Genomic DNA, 27,286 nt, shown 5'->3' with positions numbered 1-27,286 from the left:
GCCGGGCCGAAGAGGCTGAAATGCCAGAAACCGGTCCCCGGTAGCTTGTCTCCTTTCTGGTAAAGAATTGGCTTGGTAGTTTAGTCTGCCCTGTTCCCATGATGCACTGGGCCAGGGACAGACTGATTTGCATATAGCCAGATTCTGAGCTGGGATGGGGCAGTGAGATAAATAACGGTGATGGATCAAGCCCTGATCTTTGGACTGGGTAAGAGTGGTCTGCTCAATTCAGACACTCTGTTCATCACCACCCCCTTTTGTAAATCGATTTTGGCCACTATAGGTGTGGCAGGGTATACTCAGACATGAGTCCCTTTCTCACTGCTCCATCAGGATTCAAGCAAGCCGGGCCGAAGAGGCTGAAATGCCAGAAACCGGTCCCCGGTAGCTTGTCTCCTTTCTGGTAAAGAATTGGCTTGGTAGTTTAGTCTGCCCTGTTCCCATGATGCACTGGGCCAGGGACAGACTGATTTGCATATAGCCAGATTCTGAGCTGGGATGGGGCAGTGAGATAAATAACGGTGATGGATCAAGCCCTGATCTTTGGACTGGGTAAGAGTGGTCTGCTCAATTCAGACACTCTGTTCATCACCACCCCCTTTTGTAAATCTATTTTGGCCACTATAGGTGTGGCAGGGTATACTCAGACATGAGTCCCTTTCTCACTGCTCCATCAGGATTCAAGCAAGCCGGGCCGAAGAGGCTGAAATGCCAGAAACCGGTCCCCGGTAGCTTGTCTCCTTTCTGGTAAAGAATTGGCTTGGTAGTTTAGTCTGCCCTGTTCCCATGATGCACTGGGCCAGGGACAGACTGATTTGCATATAGCCAGATTCTGAGCTGGGATGGGGCAGTGAGATAAATAACGGTGATGGATCAAGCCCTGATCTTTGGACTGGGTAAGAGTGGTCTGCTCAATTCAGACACTCTGTTCATCACCACCCCCTTTTGTAAATCGATTTTGGCCACTATAGGTGTGGCAGGGTATACTCAGACATGAGTCCCTTTCTCACTGCTCCATCAGGATTCAAGCAAGCCGGGCCGAAGAGGCTGAAATGCCAGAAACCGGTCCCCGGTAGCTTGTCTCCTTTCTGGTAAAGAATTGGCTTGGTAGTTTAGTCTGCCCTGTTCCCATGATGCACTGGGCCAGGGACAGACTGATTTGCATATAGCCAGATTCTGAGCTGGGATGGGGCAGTGAGATAAATAACGGTGATGGATCAAGCCCTGATCTTTGGACTGGGTAAGAGTGGTCTGCTCAATTCAGACACTCTGTTCATCACCACCCCCTTTTGTAAATCGATTTTGGCCACTATAGGTGTGGCAGGGTATACTCAGACATGAGTCCCTTTCTCACTGCTCCATCAGGATTCAAGCAAGCCGGGCCGAAGAGGCTGAAATGCCAGAAACCGGTCCCCGGTAGCTTGTCTCCTTTCTGGTAAAGAATTGGCTTGGTAGTTTAGTCTGCCCTGTTCCCATGATGCACTGGGCCAGGGACAGACTGATTTGCATATAGCCAGATTCTGAGCTGGGATGGGGCAGTGAGATAAATAACGGTGATGGATCAAGCCCTGATCTTTGGACTGGGTAAGAGTGGTCTGCTCAATTCAGACACTCTGTTCATCACCACCCCCTTTTGTAAATCGATTTTGGCCACTATAGGTGTGGCAGGGTATACTCAGACATGAGTCCCTTTCTCACTGCTCCATCAGGATTCAAGCAAGCCGGGCCGAAGAGGCTGAAATGCCAGAAACCGGTCCCCGGTAGCTTGTCTCCTTTCTGGTAAAGAATTGGCTTGGTAGTTTAGTCTGCCCTGTTCCCATGATGCACTGGGCCAGGGACAGACTGATTTGCATATAGCCAGATTCTGAGCTGGGATGGGGCAGTGAGATAAATAACGGTGATGGATCAAGCCCTGATCTTTGGACTGGGTAAGAGTGGTCTGCTCAATTCAGACACTCTGTTCATCACCACCCCCTTTTGTAAATCGATTTTGGCCACTATAGGTGTGGCAGGGTATACTCAGACATGAGTCCCTTTCTCACTGCTCCATCAGGATTCAAGCAAGCCGGGCCGAAGAGGCTGAAATGCCAGAAACCGGTCCCCGGTAGCTTGTCTCCTTTCTGGTAAAGAATTGGCTTGGTAGTTTAGTCTGCCCTGTTCCCATGATGCACTGGGCCAGGGACAGACTGATTTGCATATAGCCAGATTCTGAGCTGGGATGGGGCAGTGAGATAAATAACGGTGATGGATCAAGCCCTGATCTTTGGACTGGGTAAGAGTGGTCTGCTCAATTCAGACACTCTGTTCATCACCACCCCCTTTTGTAAATCGATTTTGGCCACTATAGGTGTGGCAGGGTATACTCAGACATGAGTCCCTTTCTCACTGCTCCATCAGGATTCAAGCAAGCCGGGCCGAAGAGGCTGAAATGCCAGAAACCGGTCCCCGGTAGCTTGTCTCCTTTCTGGTAAAGAATTGGCTTGGTAGTTTAGTCTGCCCTGTTCCCATGATGCACTGGGCCAGGGACAGACTGATTTGCATATAGCCAGATTCTGAGCTGGGATGGGGCAGTGAGATAAATAACGGTGATGGATCAAGCCCTGATCTTTGGACTGGGTAAGAGTGGTCTGCTCAATTCAGACACTCTGTTCATCACCACCCCCTTTTGTAAATCGATTTTGGCCACTATAGGTGTGGCAGGGTATACTCAGACATGAGTCCCTTTCTCACTGCTCCATCAGGATTCAAGCAAGCCGGGCCGAAGAGGCTGAAATGCCAGAAACCGGTCCCCGGTAGCTTGTCTCCTTTCTGGTAAAGAATTGGCTTGGTAGTTTAGTCTGCCCTGTTCCCATGATGCACTGGGCCAGGGACAGACTGATTTGCATATAGCCAGATTCTGAGCTGGGATGGGGCAGTGAGATAAATAACGGTGATGGATCAAGCCCTGATCTTTGGACTGGGTAAGAGTGGTCTGCTCAATTCAGACACTCTGTTCATCACCACCCCCTTTTGTAAATCGATTTTGGCCACTCTAGGTGTGGCAGGGTATACTCAGACATGAGTCCCTTTCTCACTGCTCCATCAGGATTCAAGCAAGCCGGGCCGAAGAGGCTGAAATGCCAGAAACCGGTCCCCGGTAGCTTGTCTCCTTTCTGGTAAAGAATTGGCTTGGTAGTTTAGTCTGCCCTGTTCCCATGATGCACTGGGCCAGGGACAGACTGATTTGCATATAGCCAGATTCTGAGCTGGGATGGGGCAGTGAGATAAATAACGGTGATGGATCAAGCCCTGATCTTTGGACTGGGTAAGAGTGGTCTGCTCAATTCAGACACTCTGTTCATCACCACCCCCTTTTGTAAATCGATTTTGGCCACTATAGGTGTGGCAGGGTATACTCAGACATGAGTCCCTTTCTCACTGCTCCATCAGGATTCAAGCAAGCCGGGCCGAAGAGGCTGAAATGCCAGAAACCGGTCCCCGGTAGCTTGTCTCCTTTCTGGTAAAGAATTGGCTTGGTAGTTTAGTCTGCCCTGTTCCCATGATGCACTGGGCCAGGGACAGACTGATTTGCATATAGCCAGATTCTGAGCTGGGATGGGGCAGTGAGATAAATAACGGTGATGGATCGAGCCCTGATCTTTGGACTGGGTAAGAGTGGTCTGCTCAATTCAGACACTCTGTTCATCACCACCCCCTTTTGTAAATCGATTTTGGCCACTATAGGTGTGGCAGGGTATACTCAGACATGAGTCCCTTTCTCACTGCTCCATCAGGATTCAAGCAAGCCGGGCCGAAGAGGCTGAAATGCCAGAAACCGGTCCCCGGTAGCTTGTCTCCTTTCTGGTAAAGAATTGGCTTGGTAGTTTAGTCTGCCCTGTTCCCATGATGCACTGGGCCAGGGACAGACTGATTTGCATATAGCCATATTCTGAGCTGGGATGGGGCAGTGAGATAAATAACGGTGATGGATCAAGCCCTGATCTTTGGACTGGGTAAGAGTGGTCTGCTCAATTCAGACACTCTGTTCATCACCACCCCCTTTTGTAAATCGATTTTGGCCACTATAGGTGTGGCAGGGTATACTCAGACATGAGTCCCTTTCTCACTGCTCCATCAGGATTCAAGCAAGCCGGGCCGAAGAGGCTGAAATGCCAGAAACCGGTCCCCGGTAGCTTGTCTCCTTTCTGGTAAAGAATTGGCTTGGTAGTTTAGTCTGCCCTGTTCCCATGATGCACTGGGCCAGGGACAGACTGATTTGCATATAGCCAGATTCTGAGCTGGGATGGGGCAGTGAGATAAATAACGGTGATGGATCAAGCCCTGATCTTTGGACTGGGTAAGAGTGGTCTGCTCAATTCAGACACTCTGTTCATCACCACCCCCTTTTGTAAATCGATTTTGGCCACTATAGGTGTGGCAGGGTATACTCAGACATGAGTCCCTTTCTCACTGCTCCATCAGGATTCAAGCAAGCCGGGCCGAAGAGGCTGAAATGCCAGAAACCGGTCCCCGGTAGCTTGTCTCCTTTCTGGTAAAGAATTGGCTTGGTAGTTTAGTCTGCCCTGTTCCCATGATGCACTGGGCCAGGGACAGACTGATTTGCATATAGCCAGATTCTGAGCTGGGATGGGGCAGTGAGATAAATAACGGTGATGGATCAAGCCCTGATCTTTGGACTGGGTAAGAGTGGTCTGCTCAATTCAGACACTCTGTTCATCACCACCCCCTTTTGTAAATCGATTTTGGCCACTATAGGTGTGGCAGGGTATACTCAGACATGAGTCCCTTTCTCACTGCTCCATCAGGATTCAAGCAAGCCGGGCCGAAGAGGCTGAAATGCCAGAAACCGGTCCCCGGTAGCTTGTCTCCTTTCTGGTAAAGAATTGGCTTGGTAGTTTAGTCTGCCCTGTTCCCATGATGCACTGGGCCAGGGACAGACTGATTTGCATATAGCCAGATTCTGAGCTGGGATGGGGCAGTGAGATAAATAACGGTGATGGATCAAGCCCTGATCTTTGGACTGGGTAAGAGTGGTCTGCTCAATTCAGACACTCTGTTCATCACCACCCCCTTTTGTAAATCGATTTTGGCCACTATAGGTGTGGCAGGGTATACTCAGACATGAGTCCCTTTCTCACTGCTCCATCAGGATTCAAGCAAGCCGGGCCGAAGAGGCTGAAATGCCAGAAACCGGTCCCCGGTAGCTTGTCTCCTTTCTGGTAAAGAATTGGCTTGGTAGTTTAGTCTGCCCTGTTCCCATGATGCACTGGGCCAGGGACAGACTGATTTGCATATAGCCAGATTCTGAGCTGGGATGGGGCAGTGAGATAAATAACGGTGATGGATCAAGCCCTGATCTTTGGACTGGGTAAGAGTGGTCTGCTCAATTCAGACACTCTGTTCATCACCACCCCCTTTTGTAAATCGATTTTGGCCACTATAGGTGTGGCAGGGTATACTCAGACATGAGTCCCTTTCTCACTGCTCCATCAGGATTCAAGCAAGCCGGGCCGAAGAGGCTGAAATGCCAGAAACCGGTCCCCGGTAGCTTGTCTCCTTTCTGGTAAAGAATTGGCTTGGTAGTTTAGTCTGCCCTGTTCCCATGATGCACTGGGCCAGGGACAGACTGATTTGCATATAGCCAGATTCTGAGCTGGGATGGGGCAGTGAGATAAATAACGGTGATGGATCAAGCCCTGATCTTTGGACTGGGTAAGAGTGGTCTGCTCAATTCAGACACTCTGTTCATCACCACCCCCTTTTGTAAATCGATTTTGGCCACTATAGGTGTGGCAGGGTATACTCAGACATGAGTCCCTTTCTCACTGCTCCATCAGGATTCAAGCAAGCCTGGCCGAAGAGGCTGAAATGCCAGAAACCGGTCCCCGGTAGCTTGTCTCCTTTCTGGTAAAGAATTGGCTTGGTAGTTTAGTCTGCCCTGTTCCCATGATGCACTGGGCCAGGGACAGACTGATTTGCATATAGCCAGATTCTGAGCTGGGATGGGGCAGTGAGATAAATAACGGTGATGGATCAAGCCCTGATCTTTGGACTGGGTAAGAGTGGTCTGCTCAATTCAGACACTCTGTTCATCACCACCCCCTTTTGTAAATCGATTTTGGCCACTATAGGTGTGGCAGGGTATACTCAGACATGAGTCCCTTTCTCACTGCTCCATCAGGATTCAAGCAAGCCGGGCCGAAGAGGCTGAAATGCCAGAAACCGGTCCCCGGTAGCTTGTCTCCTTTCTGGTAAAGAATTGGCTTGGTAGTTTAGTCTGCCCTGTTCCCATGATGCACTGGGCCAGGGACAGACTGATTTGCATATAGCCAGATTCTGAGCTGGGATGGGGCAGTGAGATAAATAACGGTGATGGATCAAGCCCTGATCTTTGGACTGGGTAAGAGTGGTCTGCTCAATTCAGACACTCTGTTCATCACCACCCCCTTTTGTAAATCGATTTTGGCCACTCTAGGTGTGGCAGGGTATACTCAGACATGAGTCCCTTTCTCACTGCTCCATCAGGATTCAAGCAAGCCGGGCCGAAGAGGCTGAAATGCCAGAAACCGGTCCCCGGTAGCTTGTCTCCTTTCTGGTAAAGAATTGGCTTGGTAGTTTAGTCTGCCCTGTTCCCATGATGCACTGGGCCAGGGACAGACTGATTTGCATATAGCCAGATTCTGAGCTGGGATGGGGCAGTGAGATAAATAACGGTGATGGATCAAGCCCTGATCTTTGGACTGGGTAAGAGTGGTCTGCTCAATTCAGACACTCTGTTCATCACCACCCCCTTTTGTAAATCGATTTTGGCCACTATAGGTGTGGCAGGGTATACTCAGACATGAGTCCCTTTCTCACTGCTCCATCAGGATTCAAGCAAGCCGGGCCGAAGAGGCTGAAATGCCAGAAACCGGTCCCCGGTAGCTTGTCTCCTTTCTGGTAAAGAATTGGCTTGGTAGTTTAGTCTGCCCTGTTCCCATGATGCACTGGGCCAGGGACAGACTGATTTGCATATAGCCAGATTCTGAGCTGGGATGGGGCAGTGAGATAAATAACGGTGATGGATCAAGCCCTGATCTTTGGACTGGGTAAGAGTGGTCTGCTCAATTCAGACACTCTGTTCATCACCACCCCCTTTTGTAAATCGATTTTGGCCACTATAGGTGTGGCAGGGTATACTCAGACATGAGTCCCTTTCTCACTGCTCCATCAGGATTCAAGCAAGCCGGGCCGAAGAGGCTGAAATGCCAGAAACCGGTCCCCGGTAGCTTGTCTCCTTTCTGGTAAAGAATTGGCTTGGTAGTTTAGTCTGCCCTGTTCCCATGATGCACTGGGCCAGGGACAGACTGATTTGCATATAGCCATATTCTGAGCTGGGATGGGGCAGTGAGATAAATAACGGTGATGGATCAAGCCCTGATCTTTGGACTGGGTAAGAGTGGTCTGCTCAATTCAGACACTCTGTTCATCACCACCCCCTTTTGTAAATCGATTTTGGCCACTATAGGTGTGGCAGGGTATACTCAGACATGAGTCCCTTTCTCACTGCTCCATCAGGATTCAAGCAAGCCGGGCCGAAGAGGCTGAAATGCCAGAAACCGGTCCCCGGTAGCTTGTCTCCTTTCTGGTAAAGAATTGGCTTGGTAGTTTAGTCTGCCCTGTTCCCATGATGCACTGGGCCAGGGACAGACTGATTTGCATATAGCCAGATTCTGAGCTGGGATGGGGCAGTGAGATAAATAACGGTGATGGATCAAGCCCTGATCTTTGGACTGGGTAAGAGTGGTCTGCTCAATTCAGACACTCTGTTCATCACCACCCCCTTTTGTAAATCGATTTTGGCCACTATAGGTGTGGCAGGGTATACTCAGACATGAGTCCCTTTCTCACTGCTCCATCAGGATTCAAGCAAGCCGGGCCGAAGAGGCTGAAATGCCAGAAACCGGTCCCCGGTAGCTTGTCTCCTTTCTGGTAAAGAATTGGCTTGGTAGTTTAGTCTGCCCTGTTCCCATGATGCACTGGGCCAGGGACAGACTGATTTGCATATAGCCAGATTCTGAGCTGGGATGGGGCAGTGAGATAAATAACGGTGATGGATCAAGCCCTGATCTTTGGACTGGGTAAGAGTGGTCTGCTCAATTCAGACACTCTGTTCATCACCACCCCCTTTTGTAAATCGATTTTGGCCACTATAGGTGTGGCAGGGTATACTCAGACATGAGTCCCTTTCTCACTGCTCCATCAGGATTCAAGCAAGCCGGGCCGAAGAGGCTGAAATGCCAGAAACCGGTCCCCGGTAGCTTGTCTCCTTTCTGGTAAAGAATTGGCTTGGTAGTTTAGTCTGCCCTGTTCCCATGATGCACTGGGCCAGGGACAGACTGATTTGCATATAGCCAGATTCTGAGCTGGGATGGGGCAGTGAGATAAATAACGGTGATGGATCAAGCCCTGATCTTTGGACTGGGTAAGAGTGGTCTGCTCAATTCAGACACTCTGTTCATCACCACCCCCTTTTGTAAATCGATTTTGGCCACTATAGGTGTGGCAGGGTATACTCAGACATGAGTCCCTTTCTCACTGCTCCATCAGGATTCAAGCAAGCCGGGCCGAAGAGGCTGAAATGCCAGAAACCGGTCCCCGGTAGCTTGTCTCCTTTCTGGTAAAGAATTGGCTTGGTAGTTTAGTCTGCCCTGTTCCCATGATGCACTGGGCCAGGGACAGACTGATTTGCATATAGCCAGATTCTGAGCTGGGATGGGGCAGTGAGATAAATAACGGTGATGGATCAAGCCCTGATCTTTGGACTGGGTAAGAGTGGTCTGCTCAATTCAGACACTCTGTTCATCACCACCCCCTTTTGTAAATCGATTTTGGCCACTATAGGTGTGGCAGGGTATACTCAGACATGAGTCCCTTTCTCACTGCTCCATCAGGATTCAAGCAAGCCGGGCCGAAGAGGCTGAAATGCCAGAAACCGGTCCCCGGTAGCTTGTCTCCTTTCTGGTAAAGAATTGGCTTGGTAGTTTAGTCTGCCCTGTTCCCATGATGCACTGGGCCAGGGACAGACTGATTTGCATATAGCCAGATTCTGAGCTGGGATGGGGCAGTGAGATAAATAACGGTGATGGATCAAGCCCTGATCTTTGGACTGGGTAAGAGTGGTCTGCTCAATTCAGACACTCTGTTCATCACCACCCCCTTTTGTAAATCGATTTTGGCCACTATAGGTGTGGCAGGGTATACTCAGACATGAGTCCCTTTCTCACTGCTCCATCAGGATTCAAGCAAGCCGGGCCGAAGAGGCTGAAATGCCAGAAACCGGTCCCCGGTAGCTTGTCTCCTTTCTGGTAAAGAATTGGCTTGGTAGTTTAGTCTGCCCTGTTCCCATGATGCACTGGGCCAGGGACAGACTGATTTGCATATAGCCAGATTCTGAGCTGGGATGGGGCAGTGAGATAAATAACGGTGATGGATCAAGCCCTGATCTTTGGACTGGGTAAGAGTGGTCTGCTCAATTCAGACACTCTGTTCATCACCACCCCCTTTTGTAAATCGATTTTGGCCACTATAGGTGTGGCAGGGTATACTCAGACATGAGTCCCTTTCTCACTGCTCCATCAGGATTCAAGCAAGCCGGGCCGAAGAGGCTGAAATGCCAGAAACCGGTCCCCGGTAGCTTGTCTCCTTTCTGGTAAAGAATTGGCTTGGTAGTTTAGTCTGCCCTGTTCCCATGATGCACTGGGCCAGGGACAGACTGATTTGCATATAGCCAGATTCTGAGCTGGGATGGGGCAGTGAGATAAATAACGGTGATGGATCAAGCCCTGATCTTTGGACTGGGTAAGAGTGGTCTGCTCAATTCAGACACTCTGTTCATCACCACCCCTTTTGTAAATCGATTTTGGCCACTATAGGTGTGGCAGGGTATACTCAGACATGAGTCCCTTTCTCACTGCTCCATCAGGATTCAAGCAAGCCGGGCCGAAGAGGCTGAAATGCCAGAAACCGGTCCCCGGTAGCTTGTCTCCTTTCTGGTAAAGAATTGGCTTGGTAGTTTAGTCTGCCCTGTTCCCATGATGCACTGGGCCAGGGACAGACTGATTTGCATATAGCCAGATTCTGAGCTGGGATGGGGCAGTGAGATAAATAACGGTGATGGATCAAGCCCTGATCTTTGGACTGGGTAAGAGTGGTCTGCTCAATTCAGACACTCTGTTCATCACCACCCCCTTTTGTAAATCGATTTTGGCCACTATAGGTGTGGCAGGGTATACTCAGACATGAGTCCCTTTCTCACTGCTCCATCAGGATTCAAGCAAGCCGGGCCGAAGAGGCTGAAATGCCAGAAACCGGTCCCCGGTAGCTTGTCTCCTTTCTGGTAAAGAATTGGCTTGGTAGTTTAGTCTGCCCTGTTCCCATGATGCACTGGGCCAGGGACAGACTGATTTGCATATAGCCAGATTCTGAGCTGGGATGGGGCAGTGAGATAAATAACGGTGATGGATCAAGCCCTGATCTTTGGACTGGGTAAGAGTGGTCTGCTCAATTCAGACACTCTGTTCATCACCACCCCCTTTTGTAAATCGATTTTGGCCACTATAGGTGTGGCAGGGTATACTCAGACATGAGTCCCTTTCTCACTGCTCCATCAGGATTCAAGCAAGCCGGGCCGAAGAGGCTGAAATGCCAGAAACCGGTCCCCGGTAGCTTGTCTCCTTTCTGGTAAAGAATTGGCTTGGTAGTTTAGTCTGCCCTGTTCCCATGATGCACTGGGCCAGGGACAGACTGATTTGCATATAGCCAGATTCTGAGCTGGGATGGGGCAGTGAGATAAATAACGGTGATGGATCAAGCCCTGATCTTTGGACTGGGTAAGAGTGGTCTGCTCAATTCAGACACTCTGTTCATCACCACCCCCTTTTGTAAATCGATTTTGGCCACTATAGGTGTGGCAGGGTATACTCAGACATGAGTCCCTTTCTCACTGCTCCATCAGGATTCAAGCAAGCCGGGCCGAAGAGGCTGAAATGCCAGAAACCGGTCCCCGGTAGCTTGTCTCCTTTCTGGTAAAGAATTGGCTTGGTAGTTTAGTCTGCCCTGTTCCCATGATGCACTGGGCCAGGGACAGACTGATTTGCATATAGCCAGATTCTGAGCTGGGATGGGGCAGTGAGATAAATAACGGTGATGGATCAAGCCCTGATCTTTGGACTGGGTAAGAGTGGTCTGCTCAATTCAGACACTCTGTTCATCACCACCCCCTTTTGTAAATCGATTTTGGCCACTATAGGTGTGGCAGGGTATACTCAGACATGAGTCCCTTTCTCACTGCTCCATCAGGATTCAAGCAAGCCGGGCCGAAGAGGCTGAAATGCCAGAAACCGGTCCCCGGTAGCTTGTCTCCTTTCTGGTAAAGAATTGGCTTGGTAGTTTAGTCTGCCCTGTTCCCATGATGCACTGGGCCAGGGACAGACTGATTTGCATATAGCCAGATTCTGAGCTGGGATGGGGCAGTGAGATAAATAACGGTGATGGATCAAGCCCTGATCTTTGGACTGGGTAAGAGTGGTCTGCTCAATTCAGACACTCTGTTCATCACCACCCCCTTTTGTAAATCGATTTTGGCCACTATAGGTGTAGCAGGGTATACTCAGACATGAGTCCCTTTCTCACTGCTCCATCAGGATTCAAGCAAGCCGGGCCGAAGAGGCTGAAATGCCAGAAACCGGTCCCCGGTAGCTTGTCTCCTTTCTGGTAAAGAATTGGCTTGGTAGTTTAGTCTGCCCTGTTCCCATGATGCACTGGGCCAGGGACAGACTGATTTGCATATAGCCAGATTCTGAGCTGGGATGGGGCAGTGAGATAAATAACGGTGATGGATCAAGCCCTGATCTTTGGACTGGGTAAGAGTGGTCTGCTCAATTCAGACACTCTGTTCATCACCACCCCCTTTTGTAAATCGATTTTGGCCACTATAGGTGTGGCAGGGTATACTCAGACATGAGTCCCTTTCTCACTGCTCCATCAGGATTCAAGCAAGCCGGGCCGAAGAGGCTGAAATGCCAGAAACCGGTCCCCGGTAGCTTGTCTCCTTTCTGGTAAAGAATTGGCTTGGTAGTTTAGTCTGCCCTGTTCCCATGATGCACTGGGCCAGGGACAGACTGATTTGCATATAGCCAGATTCTGAGCTGGGATGGGGCAGTGAGATAAATAACGGTGATGGATCAAGCCCTGATCTTTGGACTGGGTAAGAGTGGTCTGCTCAATTCAGACACTCTGTTCATCACCACCCCCTTTTGTAAATCGAACAGGCCCGATTAGGCTCCCGATGTTTTTAAGCCCAAAAGGGATTTCTTTTATCTGTCCTGTGCCTAAAATCTCCTCTTTTTCAATGTAAGTCAATGGGCAATGCTATTCCTCACTGAGGGCAGGAGGAATTGGGTAGGGACATGGGCTTGGATAACAGAGGGCAGGAGGGAGATGGGTAGGGGCACCAAACTGAGCTTACAGTGCAGGATTCAGGGTTGTAGACGCACAATAAACCACACAGGGCAAGCAGGACATCAGTGCAGCACAATGGACCATGGAAAGCATTAGGGAGGGACAGGGCCATGCACATGGACAACAGTGAGCAGAGGGGAAAGAGGCAAGGGCTTCAGGCTGGCCATACCGGACAGACAGGAGGGACAGATGCAGCATTACAGACCATGAAAGGCAGGAGGGAGGGGGCAGGGCACGACAACATGGCAGAAGGGAGGGGATAGGGGTCTTCACATGGAAAACGGAGGGCAGGGACAAGGGAGCGGGCTGGATAGGCAAGTTGACCATGGAGGGCCGGCAAAATGGGTACTGGAAGCACATCACCCCATGGAGGGCAACAGTGAGACTATAACGGCATACACAGAGACAACGGAAGCAAGCTGACCACATAGGGCAGGTGGGAGGGGCTGTGGCATCACAGGAGGCCATGCATGGTAAGCGGGAGGGTTAGTGGCAGCACAATGGCCATCATGGGCAAGAGGGAGGGGGCAGGGGCATGCACATAGGACCATGGAGGACAGAAGGTATGGGTAGGGGCTGGACACAGGCAAGAGAAGGCAGGGTAAGGGACTTCACAACAGACCACATGGGGTAGGCAGGATGAGAAGTTACAGCACAACAGAGCATTGAGGGCAGAAGGGATTGGAAGCCAAATGAACCATGGAGGACAGGAAGGAGGAGATGGGGCATAGAACTGGGACAGGCAGTGGAGAGATGCAGGGACAGGCGGCAGTCATGTGACCATGCTAGGCAGGTGGGAGGGGCAGTGGAAGCTCAACAGAACACTCCGAGTAGATCGGAGGGGCAGTGGCAGGTCCGTGGAACATGGTGAGCAAAAAGGAGGAAGCAGGGGAAAGCACACAGACATCAGAGGTTCGTAGAAGGGGCAGCAATCAGGAGGGCAATGATCTGGCATAGAATTGGGCAACGGAGATCAGGAAGAGTGGGCAGGGACATCAAGGTAAATGAAGGGTAGTGGCAGCACATTGGACCATGCAGGGCAAGCGGGAGGAGCTGGTGACAGACTCGTACAACAGAAGATAGGTAGAAGGTGGATTGGGGCATTAAGCTAACTGTTCATGGCAGGTGGGAAGGGGAGTGGCAGAACAACAACCACATAGGGCTGTAATGAGAGAGCAGGAGAATGGAAATGGAGAATGGATGGCAGGGGGGCAGGAGCAGCAAGCTTGGGTGGGGGCTTGGCCCTACGTACAATTCCCCTCCCCCACTGTGCATTGTGATGGGCATTTTACTTAACGTTTAAAAAATCAAGAAATTCACTAAAAAAAACAAAGGTTACAGGGACGTTATAGTTAGGAAATGGAACTTTAAAACCCTTAGAAAATCACACAAAAAACAAAGATTGCAGGGAGGTTATAGTTAGGTTCAGATTTTACATGCTCAAGCACAGAAATTCAGCTGTAGTAGTTAGATGTATTCAAGTAACTATAACTTGTGCCATGAGGTAACTAAAACTTGTGCCCTCGCCATCCACTGCTAATTACCCCAGACATTACATCACTCACGACATCTTCTATGATATCATTGATAATATCACTGTAACATTTGCAATAACATTTTTGATGAGAAAACTGTGCATGGTGAGGGTGGGAGTAATACTTACTTTGGGCACGAGTTATAGTTAAAAGTATGTATGATACAAATATCTGTTTTTGTTTAAAAAAACCTTAGCAATTCACGGAAAAAAGCAAAGGTTAAAGTGACCTTATGGTTGGGTGAATATGTCAGTGACAACATTAACATTTTGAACCAAAATAAAATACAGAAATTCACCAGTTATAGTTGCCAAAGCTAACTGTAACTTGCGCGCCTGCCATGCACTGCTTATGACCTCACACATTACATCATTCATGACATGTTCTATGACATCTATTATTACATCTCAAATTACATCATTCATGACATCATCCAAGCTTCTTGTGCACATATTACTCTGTAAACTAATATGGCATTAGAAGCCTGAAAGTAAGTACAAAATGGCTCAGAATAATATGAAGCATCATTAATTCCATCACAGATACAACTCCCTTGGTTGTAGCAAGTATGTGTTATGTGCATTATTGACCCTACACTCTACACTTCAACCACCAACCACAAATATATGGGAAACCCTCATTGCACATGGTGTTCAATCTGTATATAAATGTTCAGAGAAAGCAAAATTCCTCAAGATACTCAACATCTGTTCCAAAATTAATGCTCTACTATGAACAGCTTTTATCTGTATCAAACCCCGTCACAGGCACCAAATGCACATTGCGAAATGAATTTGATATGAGTAACAAAGAGGGTACTGTTAACAGTGTTTAGTTTATGGAGAGAGTTTTCTATGTACCTCACTATTTGTAGACAGTGAAACTCTCATGGGTAGTATACCACAGATACCAAGAACCGTGTACACTCTAAGCAACACTTGTAAAAAAAAAAAAAAAAGAAAAAGCATTGGGAAAGCCGATAGGTTGCACCTATGCAAGAGCTACTGACTTTGCAAATATGTTTTAGCCATACTGCATACCAGCAGGGCTGCTGTTTAGCATAGCTAAAAGTTAGTGGGGTAAAGGAGACTGGCGTGTAGCGGCATAGAGTAGAGTTGAGTGGCATGGAGTGGAGTGGAGTGAAGTGGCGTGCCATGGAGAGACTTTGAGTGTTGTAGAGTTGAAGGGCGTAGAGTTCAGTGATATAGAGTGTTTAAGTGGAGCAGAGTGTTGTGAAGTGGTGTAGAGCAGAGTGGAGTGGCTACAGTGTGTTACATAGAGTGGAGTGGAGTGTTGTAGAGTGGCATAGAGCAGAGTAGATTTTCTTAGAGTGGCGTGGAGTAGTGTAGGAGAGTGGAATGGCATAGAGTGGAGTAGAGGGTGATGTAAAATCGAGTAGGGTAGAGTGGAGTGGCATAGAGTAGAGTGGCGTGGAGTGCGTAGAGTGGAGTAGTATGTCATAGAATAGAGTGGAGTAAACTGGCATTGAGTGGCATAAAGGGAGTTGCGAAGAGTGTCGTAGATGGGAGTAGTGGTATAGAGTGGGATAGAGTAGATTGTTGTAGAGATTGGAGCATCATAGAGTGGAGCAGAGTGGCCTATAGTGAAGTAGCAAACAGTACAGTAGTGCAGAGTAGATTGGTGGTGAGTGCATTGCTTTTGAGTAAAGGGGCATAGAGTATAGAGTGCATTGACATAGAGTAAAGTGGTGTAGAGTGCAGTTGCTTGGAGTGTAGTGGTGCAGAATAGATTGGAGTGGCGTGGAGTGATGCAGAGTGTAGTGGCATAGAGTGCAGCACGGTGGCGTACAGTTGAGTGGTTCAGAGTAGAGTGCAGTGGCATAGAGTGCAGTGGCATATAGTAGAGTGGTTCAGATACCAGTGGCGTAGAGTACGGTAGTGCAAACGAGAACAGAGTGGCATAAAGTGCAGTGACATAGAGCACAATGGTGTAGAGTAATGTAGAGTGCAGTGACACAGAGTAGAGTGATGTTGAGTTCAGTGGCCCAATGCCCCCACAGTCCAGCCGGCTCCCCGCCTCCTGCGGGAGCCGGCATTGCATTTGAGCAAGGGGAGCTGCTGACATGAAGCTCCCCTTGCTCAAAAGCAATCCTGCTTTGCTTCATTGGTTTCCCTGCTCTTGCTTCAAGGAAGCTAAGCATGCTCCCGCCCTGCCATTGCAAACAGCAGTGTTCCGGGGGTGGGCACCCCGGGACTCTGCAGGAGCCGGCCCTGGGGGAGCCGGCCCTGGGGGTGGCGGTCCCTCCCTCCCTCTATTTCAAAGCCCCGGGGAGGTGAGGGTCCCCGGGGCCGGGGTTCCGCAACGGACACCTGCATTTAAATATTAAGTGCCCCGGGGATGTGGTGGTCCCCGGGGCAGTGTGGGGGGGCTTGAGCCCCCACTCTAATTATTCTGTATAGCCCAGGAGAGGTGGCGGACCCCGTAGGCTCGGGGGCCCGCGAGTCCCCCCGCCCATTTTCATCAATGCCCCGGGGAGTTGGCGGTCCGCGGGGCAGCATGGAGGGGTTGGGACTCCCCACGCATTTATTTATTCACCTTTTTTCTCGGCCCCCACTTTACGAATTACCCCGAAACTTTCAAGACAGGAACTGACCGGAGCGGGCCACTAGTTTTGAAAATTTCGTGAAGATTCATCAAACGACGCCAAAGGTTTGGGAAATCAAAAAACGCTTTTTGAATAGAAAAGAGGTCCTAACTATAACTACCTACTGGCGACTGCCAGTAGGTAATATATATGTCTATAAGTTCACTGGAAAAACAAACGTTCCGGGGCGGAGCTAGCTCGCGATGAAGATGGCTGCTTGAGCTTAGCTCTCCGCAACACCGATAACAATCCTCAGAATATCCTGCAGTATCCCTTACGGACCATACCCCGCGAGCTGGGAGGTGCTATCATAAGGAGCTCGGACACAGCGCATCCAATCTATACGTAGGTCCGTCACCAGCAAAGGTTGATGTGGTGCAGTAAAGCCAGGAGCCTTGAGGACCGCAAAGCACCGGGCCCGGGTGCCGACTGCGGCGGGACGACGTCGCTCTGTGTGTGGCTTCCCAGCCGGGAGCTGCAGCGTGGGGGTGCGGTGCACCGAGAAGCCTGGACGTGCAGGTCTGTGCGCACCCGGTGAAGACTGGAATAGCCGCGGCTGTGGAGGTGACGCCTAGGGGGCCTGGGGAAGTCTCCTCCATCCCCCGGGGGAGGGGCCCCCTCCTGCTGCGTCTACACGCACTGACTTGGACTGGGAGCGAGAGGCAGACGTGCTGAGGCAAGGCATGTATAGAAGGCCAGGGAGCTGGTAATCCTGGAAGGCTGGTGTTGTACAGCGGGCAGTAAACAGAGGGACGGAGACCCCCAACTGTGCGTGCACCTACCAGTGGACCACCTGGATACCGCCCTGGGATCAGCGTTCAGAGCGCAGTGGTAACGCCATACTACGCACCGCAAAGGCGCTGGGCCGTGGACTGTGAGGCGCGCCTGGTGCCAGAAGACGGCTTGCGTCATGGGAGCTCATCGCCCCTGCAGGAGTGGACACAGCCTCAGGGAGTAGGCATAGGCGGGGGCACTTGATCACCCGGCGCTGGGATGCATGGCCACGATGATCCTCCGCTGGGGCAAGGCCTAGTGAAAGCAGATCGGCGGGGCCTGCTGAGCCGCGTGGCCACCACCTGCATAAGAGCAAGCACCGGAGCAACGCAGCACCTGGCCCAGAGGCATGCACGGGAGCCGAGCAACGGCACGATCTACATAGTGCCTGTGGACACAGGGACTGGGATGCGGCCTACTGCATATGGTTGGCGTAGTCCTTGTTTGGTGTGCGGAAGACCCCCTGGAGACCCGGCTATGAATGGTGCTAAGACTCAGCGACTATGGAGAGATCGTTACAGAGTGTCATCGCGTCACTGGGCACCAAAATGGATGCCCTGACTTACAGGATGGACAGAATAGCAGGGTGTCTAGATAAACACGCAAAAAGACTCGACAGGTCAGAAAGACGCCTTACGGAGGTTGAGGAAGCGCACACCTACCTTGACTGGGAACACAAGCAGCTGGGGAAGGTGTTACGAGTACTACAGGACAAGACGTAAGACCTCGAAGCGCGCTCACGCAGATGCAACCTTCGAATCGTGGGATTGCCGGAGGTGACTACCACAGGCAATATAGCGCAGTTTGTCGAGAAACTGTTGGCAACATTGCTGGGGTACGGAGTATTTTCCACAAGGTTTGTGGTGGAAAAGGCGCACCGCTCCCTGGGACTACCACCGCCGGTTGGGGGCCCGCTGAGGCTGATCATCGCGAAGCTACTGAACTATCGTGATAGGGATGCGGCACTTCGAATGGCCCGTAAAAAAAGTCCTGAGACTTGAGGGCTCTGAGCTATCTCTGTACCTGTATTTCACGGCTCGCGCCCAGGAGGCGCGCAGGCACTTTGTTCCCCTGAAAAAGCAGCTGCGAGAACTCGATGTTGACTACGCCATGCTTTACCCTGCAAAATTAAGGGTGAATAGACAGGGTCGTTCGCACATCTTCACGGACCCAAAGTGTTGCAGCAGGCGATTAAATCCTGGGCTAAGGAGCACCGCAGCAGCCCGGAGGTGACTCAACGTGAGGAGTCAGCTGGTGGCATGCTGGATGATCAGGACTGACCTGCATTGACTATGCGGACACGATGAGTATGAGGGTTTGAGCTGACTGGGGTGGACGGGAAACATAGTGCAGGGGCCATAGGCATGGCTCCCTGCTCATAATATGGGGTTGGAGCTCCCGACGTCTGCTGAAGGGGTCCAGTCTCGGAGAAGATGGAACATCGAGACAAGATGTTTATGTTTATGATCAATGCCACTGGGAGGCAGGGGTTCCTGAAATTCAGGTAATGTTGTTTTTGAGGAATTATCCCTAGGATCCGGAGAGTGGGGTGACTGCAAGGTTGAGCACGACAAGCTGTTTACAAATTGTTTACGGTGTTTGCTGGTAGGGGCCGGGCAATGTATGCATAGTTGAGTGCTAAAGTGCGACTGATGGAGCTACCTCTGCCCACGAGTGCCTGGCACACTGGTTCACTTAGGGGTAGGATCTGGGGAGGGATAGGGAGGGGGGTGAGGGAGGGGATTCTGGGGTTTTATGTGGCCGAGTTGGGGGTGCTCAGCTGTGGGTGGGGGGAGAGGATGCTGTGGGGACAGTTGTAGGACTGAGATGTTGGCGGGAGGGGGGCGGGTTCTTTTGGAATTGTTGATGCACCACACATGTACTTGCAATGCCGCGCGACACAGACACCGAACAGGCATTGGTGCGGATGGCGCATGACACAGGTAACACTCGTAATCTGATAGACTCCCTGCAAGCCATGTCATGGAATGTTAGAGGTCTTAATGACCACTGCAAATTGCGGAAGGCGCTAATCTACCTTAACAGGCAGAATGCGGATGTGGCCCTGCTACGAGACATGCCCCTTACCACCATTGAGCCCTATGCTTCAAAGCAGGGGACTGCTGGGGAACAGTAACTCGGCGTGCTTCACCTCACATGCTAGGGGTGTATTGACTTGGGTGAACCCCAGAACGTCTTTCAAGCTGATACTGTTACAAGCTGACGTAGAGGGGCGCTATGTGATGTCCAACTGTCTGGGGAGGGGCCTCAACCTAACAGTGGTGAATATATATGGCCCCAACTATGACAGCCCTAGTTCTTTTCAGCGCTGGCTTCCGTCACCAGGCAAGTTCGCAACACACATTTTGTATGGGGAGGTGACTTCAACCTGACACTTAACCCAGAGTTGGAAAGGTCGGCGAAGCCCCCCAGAAGGCCGGTTGCAGCAGCGCGAATGTTGGACAGCATAATGGTCCGCATGGGCCTTGAGGATGTTTGGCGAGTGTGGAATAGCGATAGGGGCGGCTTTACACATTATTCTGCTTTCCATAACATTCATTCATGCATTGACTACTGGCTCGTGTCTTCCCCTTTGCTGGATCAGATCCGCCATTGCGTGGTACTCCCGCATACTCTCTCTGACCACTCCCCACTGCTGATGGTGCTGACCACTCCGACGCCCACCATCCCGCCATTTACGTGGCGGTTTCCTCCCTACTCTTTGCTGGACCCGGTATTTAGGGAGGATCTAGCTGAGGCCATAGAATCATTCTTTGATATAAATGTGGGTTCCGTGGATAGTCTGGGGGACGCTCAAAGTATACATACGAGGTATAGCAATGTCCAAACATTCGGGGGTACTCAGAGCTATCAGGAAGAGGTTATCTGACCTAGAGCGAAGGCTGACAGACCTGGAGCGACAAAAGGTCGAGAGAGGGAATGCAGAATTAGATATTGAGATTATGAAACTGATAGATGAATACCACGATGCAGCCGACAGTGAAGTGAAGCATATGGGGAAATATGTGCTGGCGCGTATGTATGGGGAGGGAGATTGGCCCAGTTCAGTGCTTGCACGGATTAGGAAGCCGAAGCGTGGTAAGGTGCAGATCTCTGAAAGCAGATCTGCTGAAGGCACCGTTCTCACGGAGGAATCTGATATAGCTGAACGCTTCAAACAATTTTATGCTGAATTATACACCTGCCGCCTTAGAAGCGCGGACGAGCAGATACTGGATTACCTGGAGCATATTAAGCTGTCGGTCCTCTCTGATACGCATAGGGAGTTCTTAATGCACCCTATAGAAAAGGATGAGATTTCTGAGGCTCTGGCGGGTATGAAGGCTGCGAGTGCGCCTGGGACAGCCGGTCTGACGGTGACTTTCTATAAAACCTTCTTGGACCTGTTATTGACACACCTGTCTTCTCTATGCGATGATATGTGCATCACGGGTACTATGCCGCCGTCGATGAGGCTCTGTTGGTCGCCATTCCCAAGCAGGGAAAACCCCCTGATGAGTGCGGCTCGTACCACCCCCTATCCCTGCTCAATGTGGACACTAAGATATACTCTAAGGTGTTAGCAAATAGGCTGGCTCTGCTCTCTTTAGACTTGGTGGCACCAGAACAGGCCAGATTTATTCCGAACAGGAACCTTACATACAACGTGAGGACGGTGTTCGGTACTATGCAACACGTGAAACAAGAGAACAAAGCAATAGCAGTATTTCTTGACACGGAAAAGGCTTTGGACTCGGTGGAGTGGGCCTTTATGAGCCAGGTCCTGTCGAGAATGGGGCTGAGGACAGTCTTTTTACAACTAATAGGTGTGCTTTACCACCGCCCAATGGCACGCATTCGCTTGGGAGACTTGGTAATGGAGCCGATCTCCATATCTAGAAGGACCAGGCAGGGCTGCCCCATGTCGCCGCTGCTGTATGCTCTGGTGGCGGAACTGCTGGCATGTGCTCTGCGCAGGTCCCATGGTAATGAAGGCATAGGGTTTCCTACGTATAGGATAGTGGTGTCAACCTACGCGGACGATACCCTCCTGTATGTTCGCGACCCCGAAAATAACTTAACGTCGGTCATAAGGGAAGTGGTACATTTTGGTGCTCTATCGGGACTGAAGGTCAATTGGGCGAAGTCGACTGTTTCCCTCTCACCCCTGTTACGTCGGAATTTGAAATGGAGTACCCACTGCAATGGACCACTGATTCCATCCGGTATTTGGGCATTAAGCTGCATACAGATTCTGAGGCAGTGTTTAGGGAGAACTTTGGCACAGCTATTGCCAAACTAGAGGATGATGTGGAAATATGGGCTAGACTCCCCTTGTCCGTCTTGCCTAGGATGTTGTTCCTTTTCATGAACATTCTGATAGTCTTGCCCCGAACCTTCTTTCTTAGGCTCCATCGATCCATGAAAAAGCTAGCTTGGGCGGGTAAGCAAGCTAGAGTAAAATGGAAGGTCCTTACGCTACTGTATCATATGGGCGGACTAGGGGCGCCGGACTTTGAATTGTATTACCGAGTAGTGCAGGGGGCACAAGTCCACTCTTGGATTCATGGGGGGGCAGATGTCCCGTACCTCCGCTTAGAACGATTGTTCGCGGACCCCTATCCACTGCGAGCTATGATATTTGAGCCAATAGATCGACGTACGGGTATTTTAGACTCTATTAATTCAACCTGCCATGCTTGGCACTGAATCCCACAGCAACAGGCAGGAGCATTGCTCTACTCCCCATACATGCCGATTGAGTGGACGCTGTGGCTGGGGCCATGCAGAGATAAGGGGGTAACGAGGGCGTTGCGGGCACTGTCGATAGCAACGACAGGGGATTTATTTCATGAGGGAGTGGTGAAGACGTGGCAGCAAATGGAGATGGCGGGTGAGCATACTATGCTAGATAGATTCCAGTTCTACAGAGTGCGCGGGCATAGCGCGATTTGTTAGGGGTTTATGACTTATTTTATCTTCAACTTTTCACTTGTGTCATTTTTTAACCTGGATTCATGTAAGCTTTTTCGAAATATGTTTAACTTGCCTTGCTTTTAAGAGTTTTTATCTCGAATAAAGCTGTTTCTGACTGACTGACTGACTGGCTGACTGATTTGTTGGGGGAGATCTTAGCGGAAACTCCTGAGGTGAAGGAACTGACACACGTGATCAGGACTGAGTCCCCTCGCAAGATGATTACTGCATTATATAAGTTACTCTTGGCGCACAGAGAGCATGGTTATACTGCGGCCCGTCTGCATGGCAAAGGGACATGCAAATAACAATAGATGACTCCATGTGGTCATACTGTTGCCTCAACACTAGAAAGATTTCACTCCATGCAGGCACCGTCTCGTACATTTTAAGTATATTAACAGGGCCTACTGCACCCCGGAGCGGCTCTGCAGATTAGGCCTACGTGAGGAGGCCGCTCGTGAAAGGTGCCAAGCACCAGAGGCAGACTTCTTGCATCTGGCTTGGCAGTGCCCTGGGATCCAAGCATACTTTGTGGAAGTGTTTAAGGAGTTGGGGGCGGTGATTGAGCTGGAACTCTCCCCTGACCCTACGATGGCACTACTAGGATACACGAAGAAATTACCCAAGACGTTTAGGCGGCTGGTAGACATGGGGCTTCTCATGGCCAAGCGCAGAATTGCACTATGATGGATGAAAGGCCCGGTAACGACACTTAGGCAATAGTCTCATGACCTACTATACTGTTGTACACAATCTGAAAATTATATTGAGCTGCTCCCGCCTCATAGCAGGCCTAAGAATTTTTGGGGACTATAGACAGCGTACAGGCTGGGCAAGGCTGATGGACAGAAGCGGGGTGAGGATGTGGTCGCAGAGGAGAGGGGGCCAACAGATCTTGACCCGGAAGGGAGAGGAGAGGAAACCTGAAGATGGAAAAGTGTGGCACAATCACATGAAGTCCACTCCTATGAGGCACACTGTTAACATGAGTTCAAGGGGGTGGGAAGGGCAAGCTGAATGTATGGAAAATTGGCCTGGTACTTCCCATCGGAGCAGGTTGTTGCCTTGCTGGGTGAGGGGAATGGCTGTGGCTGTATAGAGGGCAGCAGGTATAAGAACAGGTAACAGGGGCTACTCAATGACATTCTTGCTGACAGGAGTTCACAGGTACAATTGATGTGTTGCTTGTTGTACGCCGCCTGCCCGGTTGGGTTGTTGGCACCCAGGCTGTGTAAATGAATATTGGTGATGGTTTGTTGGCCGAAAGGCCGGGTACGTGTGTTTAGTGTACTGGGGGGCAAATTTTCTTATAAGCACTGCTGTGTTTTAAAAATGCTTTATAAATAAAAAAAAATTATATACATATATATATATATAAATATATATATATATATATATATATATATATATATATATATATATATATATATATATATATATATATATGCATCGCTACAGCTTCCAGACACAAAGCAAATATAGGCAGCCATTGAGTGATTGAGTGACTATCTGCTGCTTTCAACCTCGGATGCTGATGAAACTGAAGAAAATTGACTTAAACTTTGAGAACAATGTCTGGTAGGCCGGAGGACTTGTGCGTCTATGAGGTGGCCCCACTACGTATGGAACTATGATTTATTTGCGCAACCTTCTTTTATTTCCTGACATTCGCTGTTGCCTGTCGATCTGGCAGTCCCCTCCTTTTTAATTCTTTTTAGGAAATGTCTCAGTACTGTACGATTTTGTATGTATTGTATACATTGGCGTGTTTTATATTGCATTTTAGGCATGCTCTGCACTTCGTGTTTGTTTCTTGTTCTGTCCTCTTCAGTTATGTTATTGCTGATATAAAATGTTATAAATAAAGAATAAAAAATTAAAATAAAAAAAAACTAAGGTTAAAGGGACGTCATAGTTAAATGAAAATGTCAGTTAAAATATACTGTTTTAAATTAACAAAACCACTGAAATTCACCAGTTATATTCACCTCAAGTAACTATACCTCGTGCCCTAAGGTAACTATAACTTGCGCCCTCACTGTGCACAGTTTTGTCATCAATTATGCCATTTCACATGTTGCAGTGATATTACCAATGATGTCATAGAACATGTCACCAATGGTTAGTTCTAGTTAGGACCAGAGGAAAACACTTTTTCTTTTACTAATAATACTGGTGTTGTTTGGCAAACCTTCACAAAACTTTCCAAACAAAATGTTCTTCAACTTCAGCTCCATACTGGAAAGTTTTAGTGGTGATCCATCATGCGGGGGCAGAGAAAAAGAGGGATCACTTACAAAACTATAGTTTCATGTCCTTCATGGAAGAATGTGATTTAGTTGTTATATAGGTAAACATTTTTATAATGACTCTGGAACGTAAGTCTACCAAGTCTAGTCTATTCTCAATTAATAGTTAGGTATTAACTAAGGTTTAGGCTTTTTTCTAATAAGACAGCGGGGGTCATCTGATAATACTGTTTGTAAGCCTCATCATCGCTCTGCAAGTAGCAATGTTTTTGTTCAGTCTCAGACATGTGTTTAATTTCACATCTAGATTGAAGAGTATCTTCAGAGTGGGGAATATATATTGTCGGTGGTTATTAGCTTTACCCTAGAGCTGCCCAAATTTCTTGTGCTACTGAAGGAGCCGGGTTCCACATTCTAGATCTACTGTGGAACCCCAGGTCGATGACTCTTTTTATCAACATGAAAGCGTAGAGAGGAGAGAAATCATTAGCAAATCAATCATTGCAGTTCCAATAAATTATGACTCCAAAGAATCACAGACTCCCAATTAAGTTTAGTTCATTTATTACAAAGCAAACAACAGCTGGACATACAGGCACCTCTAGATGAGAGTGTAGAAAAACATTGGAAGTTATACAAATCCAAACCTATGGGTGAAGTTAAAGTGGTGCAGCATGCACAGAATAATCAGTTTGAGGACCAAAATTCAGAAGATGACAGCGCTGACATCTAGATTCCCCTTCTTTGGAAGTTTGTGGGCATAAAGCATTAGTCTGTCCCTACACTACAACTAGCGTGACATCCCTACCTTGCATTTGTCCAAGGCCAGATCCATTAAGGTGTCAGCGCATGAAGGCTTCCAAAGAAGTCTCTTCACGTTAGATGGGTCAAGTAGCATAAAGCTACAGAGCTCTTTCTAACATGCTCTCTCTCTCAAGGTAAGGCAGAAGTCCCCGAACACTGTCCCTAACTTCGATACATCAAACTAACAGGAAATATTCCAAGATAGATTTCAGCATCACACCATCCAATCAAGCCACCTCCTCGTAGATGGTTTTCCACTAGGCAGCAATGCTCCCAGGCCTTAGGTAGACAACCTTGATTCCCAGGCTTGCTCCAAAGAGACAGTACAACGTTCAATGTATCCTCTCCTCCTGAAGCTCTAACTCCTAAAACAAGGACATTATTCTATCTAACAAGGATGAATTCTCCACCTGCAACAGAAATGTGAGGAAGAACAAATCCAACATGCACATAAAATTCACAGATTAAATCTAATGCGAGAGTTTCCAGGGGAACAATACAATTCAGGCCTACAAAAATCGGCCAACTTCAGAAACGGCGCAAGGCCACATGAAATCACACATATAAAATTAACACTATTACTAAGCATATCTAAATTAACACGTCACATAAGCACATCAAATCTGTGAATAATTGTCAGCAGCATGTACGAATTCTGCATTTTAATGTTTTCAACTAAACACACGTAGATACAAAATTAATTTCTTCACGTTTACATTAAAAATATTCCTAAAGCATTTTCAGGTTATTTCATTTCACATTCTAATGTCCTAAGTTAATACAATAAAATATTATACGTAGGTTCGGACTACCAATGATTATAATGCACCCCTACAAATGAATGAGCAAAATTTGCGCTCCAACACTACCATGAGCTTGCTTTTCCTTAGTTAGAAGACATAATTAAGCTTTCACTGTTTTTGTTATGGATTTCTACGTTGACCAATCCTTGTGCTAACTTTAATAGGCAGATTATTAAGGATCACCTGACAGTGAGTATTCATCTTAATTTTAAATGGGAATTCCTTTTATTTTGAGTTGGGCAGACCAGATCTTATTTAGCATCCTGATGCAATTATAAAAATGACAAAATGTGGGCTAAGAATACTTTCGCCAGCCTAGAAGTCTTAAAAGAGAATCAAAATTACTATCTAATGTCAGAGTAGAATCTTTTATTACGCTTAAGACAACAGAGTATCCGGAACCTTACCTCTAAAATGTGATCAACAATGGGATTATTATGTATTAACATGCTTAGAAATGAGCATAATGCACCATATCCTTACAAATCCCTAGGGGTGGGTGTCAATAGAGAATTTGAATTTCTTTCCTTCTCCCTCCAGACTGCCTTGCAATTTGTATTTTTATAGGCTTCCCAGGCAAAGAATAATTGTTGCTCCACTTAAAGGTTTTAACTTTACTCAGTCTAGATTAGTTTTTCTTTTGTTGGAATTCCTGAATGGTCCTTTTGTATGTTTATCTGCTACTCATTTTTCTGTGCTGCTATTAAGATGAGGTACTTTAGTATACAAAAAAGTGATGGATGGAATGCTTGAATTAATCTCAGCCACTAGTAATCACTTCAAGCCGTATTCCAAGCCATTGTTATTTTTCACACCATTCCACCTCAGTTTGGACCTGGCCATATGCAAATCTGTCTTGATCCTGCTCCACTGGAAACAGCCCAGCCCTAACTGCCAGGTCAGGCCCTCCCTGAACCGCAACACAAGCAACCCAGGACCGGTTTCACTCTTATTAGGGCTCATCAGCCAGGTATAGGTTGGCTACAGTAGCACAGGGTGCACAGGACCCACGTCTGGGCATACCCATGCCACTTA

The 27,286-nt window shown here is 48.8% G+C and overlaps 1 protein-coding gene across 1 annotated transcript in view; it reads right to left on the bottom strand.

The window, feature by feature from the left end:
• Positions 1-27,286, bottom strand: part of CIMIP6 (ciliary microtubule inner protein 6) — a 225,813-nt gene that overhangs the window by 80,564 nt on the left and 117,963 nt on the right. The gene's annotated exons all lie outside the window — the stretch shown is intronic.

The sequence above is a fragment of the Lissotriton vulgaris genome, chromosome 6, assembly GCF_964263255.1.
Source record: "Lissotriton vulgaris chromosome 6, aLisVul1.2, whole genome shotgun sequence".
Taxonomy (NCBI): domain Eukaryota; kingdom Metazoa; phylum Chordata; class Amphibia; order Caudata; family Salamandridae; genus Lissotriton; species Lissotriton vulgaris.
The sequence above is the reverse complement of the archived record's forward strand: the minus strand, read 5'-3'. Positions and strand labels throughout refer to the sequence as shown.